Source organism: Rhipicephalus sanguineus, chromosome 11 (genome assembly GCF_013339695.2).
Source record: "Rhipicephalus sanguineus isolate Rsan-2018 chromosome 11, BIME_Rsan_1.4, whole genome shotgun sequence".
NCBI classification, from domain to species: domain Eukaryota; kingdom Metazoa; phylum Arthropoda; class Arachnida; order Ixodida; family Ixodidae; genus Rhipicephalus; species Rhipicephalus sanguineus.
The window spans coordinates 45,435,306-45,442,946 of record NC_051186.1 but is presented as its reverse complement, the minus strand read 5'-3'; the positions used below and the strand labels follow the sequence as shown (position 1 = coordinate 45,442,946).

The following is a 7,641-nucleotide window of genomic DNA, read 5'->3' as shown; positions in this document are numbered from 1 at the left end:
GGAGCCCATTGAACATATGTGCAAAGGCTAATGTAATTGAGCACAGCCTTGTAAAGCTTCGTCGTATCTTTTTGTAAACTGCTATGATCTAAACACAGTTAATTAAGGCAAAACAGTTTTGAGCATAGTGTGTAAACTGTCTCATAAGGCACAACTAAACGTTGCATTTACGTTGCGCGGCAGCTGTATTTTCGATGGAGGCGAAAATGTTTGAGGCCCGTGTACTTAGGTTTAGGTGCACGTCAAAGAACCCCAGGTGGTCGAAATTTGCGGAGCCCTCCACTACGGCGTATCGTGATTTTGGGACATTAAACCCTAGATATTATTAGATGTTGGAAAGACTGTTAATTCCTCTCACTGCCGTGATGTTTGTTTTGTAATGTGATTTATAATTTTAAAAAAACTGACCCTACGTTTCGAGACCCGTTTGGTCTCTTAGTTTTTTTTAAATTAAGAAGACTAATGATTAAATGTGGCTGGAGAGCGTTTTTATTCTTATAATCTTGCCCAGCCAGACAGACTTCTATATATTTACCCTTAAATTTATAATTTCTGATGATTCACATGCAAAGCATGATATGATTATGAGTCATACAGTAGTGGGCAACTCTAGATTGATTCTAACTGACTGGAGTTAAACAAACGCAGTTGTAGCCTTGAAGAAGACAAGACTGCTTGTCGAAACATTTGCTGCGGCGACACCTCTTGTTAACAAATGCTTCGTCTCTTCAAGCTTCCGTCTTTCCCTGAACTTCAGACGCACATCTAAGCACACGAGTGTCTTTGCATTTCGCCCCCAATGAAATGTGACCACCGTGGCTGGGTATAAAACCTGCGTCGTTGAACTCAGCAGTGCCAGGTAACATAACAAATGCACGGAGCTAGTGCTCAATTTCAACGCTATTGCGGTGTAGGTTGCATGACACAGTAGACAGCTAATACTTGTGGACGATTGTAGGCACACCTCCATGAGATGCCTGGTAAACCATTCACAAATACAGCATTGCAAGCGTGAGGTTCAGGATGACCTGTTGTAGCAGACGTTCACATGTTTCGCCGCACTTGCAGAGTGGACATTCGGGGGTAGTCATCCTGTCGTTGCCCGGCAATCCTGGAAAAACAATGACATCACCAGATATTGATAAGCATTATCAGTACATATTAAACTTTGCAAAAATAAACATATAAACATAGTGAACAAAAACAGCGGTCTGTTATACATATATGTAAACGTACCTTATAATGCATGTTGTTTCACTCGGGCTAGCTTCTTTACAGGCGTGTCATGTAACAGGTGCCTTGCTCATTGCACACAGCTGTTTCTTTGTCAGACCAGGAGGCTATGGCAGAAAAAAAAAATTCTTATTATAGTGACGGTTTCTTTATCACAATAAAGTGAATGTGCACTCACAATTATGTGAAGCTTTCGTTGCACTAAATGTGTAGTAAAAATAACCTAAACTGACAACAGGAGAAATGAGACCTCTAAACCTGGCTTCTCAAATGCGACTGCGGCAAAATATAACTCGTATCTTTTTTGCACTGATATGCGGGCTAGTTACGAAGATACATGCGAGACGTTGGTGATGCAGTTGCCTTTCTTTATTGCAGCGGCCTGGTTAATGTGAACCGAACGATAAACTCGGCAACTTGCTCCCACTTGAAGCCACGCCGCAAGGATCGCACGTTTTCTCATCGACAGAGTTTGACACGTTGAAAATATTAATATTGCAGTGCGTCGCCTCCGTGTGACACCCACACGGTCATTGGTAAAAAGCTGAAGCAGTGGGTTTTTATACTCACCGGTTCGTATATTCTCGGGCTTGAAACGAGTGTTCATCCGGTGAACGCTTCAACGGTCCCTTCGTTCTCCCGAAGTCTGCTGAATGCGTTTCGCGAAAGCATTTCAACGAGTCAAAACAAACAGAACGAAAGCGAGTGTCTCGGCCGGCAGTGGCTGGAAACTTTTACAGCGAAACGAAAGAGCGCGAGACCCATCCGAATGCACCGTGAACCGTTACCTGCCGTTACGTTGCCTCTGCCGCCGTATATTTTGAAATGAAGATAATGATGCCGATAGGCTGCTGACAACTACGAGTCTGTTGGAGCAAAAACTATTACAAAAGATTGATGACGTGGTAACTGGCAAGGCAAGGCCAATTCGTATAAACAGCAATTTGTTTATTGAAGTGTAACAGTAAGCGAACAAGTAAACTTCCTTATTTCAAGAATATTTTAATTTGAAGTTTGGGCCCGACGAGGGCGCCCCTACATAAAAAGTCAAATAGCGCGAATGGCGGCCACCACAACGTCGCCATGTTATCCTAACGCAGAGGTTAGTAGATCCACTCCCTGTGTTTGAAGCTGGAACTCGCCGCGGTCGATTTTTTCGCCCTCTGCGGCGATCGCTGGAACTTGCGACTTTCCGGGGCCTGGCCGTACTCTGAAAGCGGCGCGCAACCGACTTCCGGTGCAGGTGGCGCTACTGCAGCAACAGGCTCTACGTAGCAGACGGCGAAGAGCGAGTGAAGGCTGTGTACAGCTGCGATTGTGCTCGCGAATATTGAATGGCTTATCAACAGAGTTACGAAAATAACTTTTCCGATTAGGTAATCATGTTAAAAGCACGATTGTCTGCAGCAATATTTGAGGCCGGGTCTGCACGTGTTTTGTGTTACGCGAATGACAGCAGGCACCGTGAGCACGGCCGTCGCTGCTACTCTCATCAGGTTCATTGCTATAGACATTAGCGTTACTTACTGGCTAAGTGCAATATTGAAATACCAGTAGAGAGATTTCACAAACCTTTTTTGCCTGACTATATACCAGGAGAGTCTGTAAATGTTTTCGTAGGTATTTGGAAACAAATAGGTCATTGCATAATTTCGTTGGAGGCTTGCGAGGGAATCCCTTCGTGCTGTCCCTCCTCTGACAGCCTTCGCCTTGCCCAATTACAGGTTTTATTGCAATTTGGATTACTGCTTATGTGAAGTGCCCAAGGAACGGCAAGAATACCACGAAAGGCCGCTGTACATTGTCGTTACTCATATCAATATAAAGCAATGTAGTAGCCACCGTAATTGTAGGGCACGTTTGTAGAATTTCAGTTTCGCAAGCTCGTGATACATAAAGTTATTGATGTGTCACTCGATGAAATTTGATCGCGATAAAGTTTGACCAGGATCAAATCTTTCGGTCATGACCGACTCACTCGTGCAAATTGCGGAAAGGAGCCAGTCGCGCTCGATATGAACTACGTTCCGACCGGCCGCGACCATCTGAGATCGAGAATGGCCTTAACATGTACGATTCTGTCCTCAGCTCACACGACATAATTCGCATAGCTTAAGTGCCGAACGTTGCGTATAATTTAATCCTTCATAAAAATACTTTTGAAACTTTCGTGCACTTATTTTTTTTTTTCAAACAATCTTATTCTCTTTAAAGCATTAAACATTAAAATTGCACCGTTATGTCCCAGCTTAATTATATTTTTACTGTTTTGAAACGTCAACCTTTCATCTAATTTTGCTACTTTTTTTTCCTTGTCATAGTATGCTTAACGTAAAGCACGTTGTTCGATATATGACCTACAATTTTTAACCTTTCCCTCAATGAAGTCGCCGAGATAACAGTGGTTAATACTGGCGTAGCCGGGGGGGGGGGGGGGGTTCGGACCCCCGAAGTTTTTCTGTTTTACTTGCGTATATATACACGCGCAAACATACATAAAGTATGATTGAACCCCTCCTCCCGAAAAAAATTTTTGGCTATGCTCCTGGTGGTTAAAGCTGTTCGGCTGCTGACCCGAACGACGTAGGTTGGGTTATGGTCGCGGTCTTCGCACTTCGATACAGGCGAAATGCTAGGTGCGCGTGTACTGTGCTATACCGGTGCCCGTTAAGCAACCTCAGGTTGTCGAATTAAGTTATCCGGAGCCCTCCACTACGGTGTCTCTCATATAACATGAATAGATTTGGGACGTTAAACCCCATAAATCAATGAATAAACATTTCCCGCAATTATTACATGTACCTTGACTGTAATCAGCGGCGCAGCCAGGGGTGCGTCCGGTATTTCTATGCCCGCCCTCCTTCCGGAGATGAAACTTCTCGCCAAGCCCCTGTTGTCAATAAATCAGCCTTCCCGAACTCGGTGCTTCGGAATTAGCTGAATACTATTATATAAAAAAAATCAGTTAATGAAAGTGATAAGTGGTACATTTATAGAGTACAGCAGGATCATGTCAAAAATACGCCTAAATCGCGTGTTTAATTGAAATGTTTGCAGGTTACTTCAGTACTTACAATTACACACCAACCTCTGAAGATTTTCAGGAAAATTGAGGCATTTCGATCCTGGCTTTCATGAATTTCTCATTAATGATTCTTTAGAAAACCAGCGAAAAAAGACGCACACACGAAGGAAGGAATCACAACACCACGCTAGACTTACAACTGACATATACGTGAAAACCACAATGGCCTGAAACAACCAAAACAGTCAACACATGCACCATGCTCTCAGCAAAGTACGAAGAAAAAAAGATAAAACACCACTTATTGTTTGCATCTGTTTTCGCTGGTTTTCTGAAGTTTAGTATGAAGAATTGACCCAGCAAGCAGCTCTTCTACAGCACATTCGTTAATTAATTTGTATTTTGTCTGGCAGCCTTTTATCCCGCCTGATCATGCTGAGTCCAAAAGTTCCGCGGTCATTTGTTTGTCCTATTGCCGCTGTACAGCCCGGCACAAAACATGTCGGCATTGAGGACGGGTAACATGTGTAACATCTTTTGCTGCGTATTACAAAATCCGGAATCTCTGTTCAATACAACGCGGTGACGATGATGATGATGATGATGATGTGGTGGTGGCCTGCCCCTTTGCAACGGGGAAACACATTCAGTGTCCTGGCCTCACGGAAAAAAATTAAGAAAGGAAAAAAAAGACAGAAATATTGAAGATACACCCTCACTCGCCAAAGGCAGGAGACGCGCACATACCAGGTACTAAGTTCGGTGTACAGTTCTCCACCACTCGGAAAGCCGCTCACACGTTCTTCCCGTTCGGGGCGTTGCGTGGAGACTTATCTTATTGGACAAATTAAGTGAACAATATTTTCCCTAGTAATAGTCCGAGACATTTAAGCCGGGCTTCGGCCCGCTGAAAGGGGCATCCGGTACCATTATGCAATCATGCAAACATCTCTTTTGATCTCGCCGTACGTCTTCCTCGCTGCTGCCTCGAAGGCTCCTGGCCGAAAGGCGACTCCTGACAGTGCCCAATGAGGCCTTTCAGCAAAGCATGGCCGTCGATCGTCCCACTCGGTACATCCAGTGGCGCAGTTGGGGTTAAATGACGTTGATAGGACGTTTTTATAAGTGAGCATTGCCTTGTTGAGTGTGACGATAAAAGTCGTCACGCTCCCGAGGGAGATTTTATTCTGACCCCAAGAGCGGGGGACATTCAGGAAAAGAAAAAAAGTGTGTCAATACGAGGAAATAGTGTCCGTCCTTTCGAATTTTGAATAGGTAGAGCATTCCAATGCTTTTTTTTTTTTTTTTGAGAAAGGGTTATATGCCCTCACGAAGTCCTAAGTAAGGTCTGTATTTTTTTCTACGAAAAAGCCGACAATAATTGTGAAAAGGGGAAAAGGAGAATCTCCTCTCCGTGTTCTCTCTCTCCACATATCTTTGCCCTTTTCTGCTTCCCCGTGCACATTTACAACGAAGGCTTCTTGGATTATCCAAGGTAATAGGCGCGAAGACGACAGACAAGAAGAGAGGGACAGGCACACACAAGGCGCCACTGCCAACAGTGTTTTGGGCCCCGTCACAATCCCCTCTGGGCTGCTGTAAATGTGCGTGACCATCCTCACCCCGTCCGATGACCGCCGTGAATTTCATTCGCCAAAAAACGACACCATGGGGGAGCATGGAACCACAGGCGAAACTGGTTAGAAAAAACGTTGGTGCAAAACAAGAACATAACAAGAAGTATTATTCCAACCTGTAGTTATAGCACCAACGAAGGTTTGTAAGTAGTTATCGTTCGTTACGTATATATGGTGCAAGCGACGCAATGAATGTATCTCATTTCCCCAAATGCCGACTACACTTTCTAGTGTACTCTTTAAAAATCAGAACCTCACACTGTACTCGTCGACAGTGTCGATGGACGTTGATTCCAAGTGCATCCGCGAATCATAGACCGCTCCTGCACTTCATAGGCAACAGAGTTGTACTTATTTTTTTCATTTATGCCGTAAGACACACTGGCACCAAAAAATAAAATAATAAAATAAAAGGTGACGCTTCTGAGTAGCTCAACTGGTCCAACAGTGGGACAGATGGAAATCGTCGAGAGGCAGTCGCAGCTAAACACTGAAGTTCGTGATTGAATTGCTCAGTAACATGTTGCACCTAGCCATATTCACTGTGTCTAAGAAGTCCTGGCACGGCGCAAGCGGAAAGCTACAGCGCGAAGCCCGCGCGCTCGTCGCGGCGTACACACATTTCCCATGAGCGCTTGCGCGCCCGCTCGGGAGGGGGGGAGTGATTCTTGATAATAAAAAAAAAACAGGAAGTGAAGAAAAATGACAGCCCCGCAACTGTCTATCTCAAGGATGACACCTCAGCAGTAGCTCTCAGGGGGAAGGGATAAGGAGGGATTAAAAGAGTAATAGGAAAGAGTAGGAGTGGGGGATCCGGTCAGCGGAGTTCATAGACGGGGCACGATGAACCGGGGCCGAGTACATCACGGAAAGGCGGGCCTTAATCGGTGAGGGGTGCTCGGCTTGGCTGACGTGGGAACCGTCACAGCACGACGAGCGGCCAGAGGCACGGACATCACAGAGTCGAAACTCAATCCGAGAGTGGTGCACGGCGTAGCGGACGACGCAACCGTTCGTAGCGGCACGACGATCGGCGAGAGGCGGAGAAGACTCGGCATCGCGGACGACGCAACCACCACGCATGAAATCCACGGAGGCTCGCTGGATTTCAAGCAAGACTGACGTGCCGGCCGCGATGTCCTAGATTTCTCCTCGGACCGCTCGCTGATCGGCGCCCCGTGACGGTCGCCTCTAGTCGCCTCGCCCGCTATGCCGTGCGCCGCTCATCGACGGGGCCTCCGCCGCTTCTTCAATGTTGTGCACCGTGCCTCTGGCTGTGTTTCGTGGTCCCGGCCTTGAACTCCCGTGACCGTCTCCCCCATCTTGTCCTCTTCTCTCTTCGTTGGATGGATGTCCCTCTATCACTTCTTTCTCTATTTCTTCCTACTTTTTTTTTTATTCCCTCCTTACCCCCACCCCTACAGGGCGCTTACCCGAGTCGCTGATGCAGACAGAAATTAGCGCCCTTTTCCTTTCCCTCAAGAACCACTATATATAATCCACGGAGCGAATCCCCGCGCGCCCGTTCGTGGAGTTCGTGTGCTTGAAAAAGGTATATTCCAGCCGTCGCCCGCGTCTCTCAACCCGCTCAGATCAGCTCCCACTACGGTTCCCAGAACCACTACGAACAGCGCCAGCAGCCAACAATGCTCCCGGCTGGGGCAAACCATCAGCGCTTTTGTGGAAGGGGAAGCGTGGGATGAAAGGACAGGTGGAGAAAGGGAACAGAAGGAGAAGAACACGTGC

The 7,641-nt window shown here is 46.3% G+C and overlaps 1 long non-coding RNA gene across 1 annotated transcript; it reads right to left on the bottom strand.

Annotated features, from left to right (window-relative positions):
• Positions 1–1,028: 1,028 nt before the first annotated feature.
• Positions 1,029–1,904, bottom strand: LOC125756375 (uncharacterized). The gene is made up of 3 exons (XR_007414512.1): positions 1,804–1,904; positions 1,237–1,340; positions 1,029–1,111 (listed from the first exon to the last, which is right to left on the bottom strand). It is a non-coding gene; the product is annotated as an uncharacterized LOC125756375 (long non-coding RNA).
• Between the last annotated feature and the right edge of the window lie 5,737 nt (positions 1,905–7,641).